The sequence below is a fragment of the Penaeus monodon genome, chromosome 19 (genome assembly GCF_015228065.2).
Source record: "Penaeus monodon isolate SGIC_2016 chromosome 19, NSTDA_Pmon_1, whole genome shotgun sequence".
NCBI classification, from domain to species: domain Eukaryota; kingdom Metazoa; phylum Arthropoda; class Malacostraca; order Decapoda; family Penaeidae; genus Penaeus; species Penaeus monodon.
This window is the reverse complement of record NC_051404.1, coordinates 41,742,564-41,742,910: the sequence shown is the minus strand read 5'-3', so window position 1 is coordinate 41,742,910 and position 347 is coordinate 41,742,564. Positions and strand designations below refer to the sequence as shown.

The following is a 347-nucleotide window of genomic DNA, read 5'->3' as shown; positions in this document are numbered from 1 at the left end:
GAAAGAAAGAAAAAGCAAGAGAGGGAGAGAGTGTAAACAAGGCCTACCCACGCCAATAAATCCACATACCTTTCCATGCTCTTTCGAAGGACGCCGAAAATATTTGCCCCTTCGTGGGTGTATCGCCAGTCTCGCCGGGTTGTAAGTAAGCATTACTCTGTTGATCCCCGGTCGGGTACTGCCAAGGAATTATATCGCGCTTACAACTTCGTTACCTTGAGAAAAAAAGAAAAAACATATATATCGATGGGGCGAACGGTAACGTGTTATCGTCTTTGTTAAAAAAAAAAAATGATAATCGAGGTAATGTGAGGATTTATCTTCTTTTTTTGGAGGGGGTGTTTCAT

The 347-nt window shown here is 42.1% G+C and overlaps 1 protein-coding gene across 1 annotated transcript in view; it reads left to right on the top strand.

The window, feature by feature from the left end:
* The window catches only part of LOC119585243 (facilitated trehalose transporter Tret1-like), a 25,536-nt gene that overhangs the window by 22,251 nt on the left and 2,938 nt on the right, over positions 1 to 347 (top strand). The gene's annotated exons all lie outside the window — the stretch shown is intronic.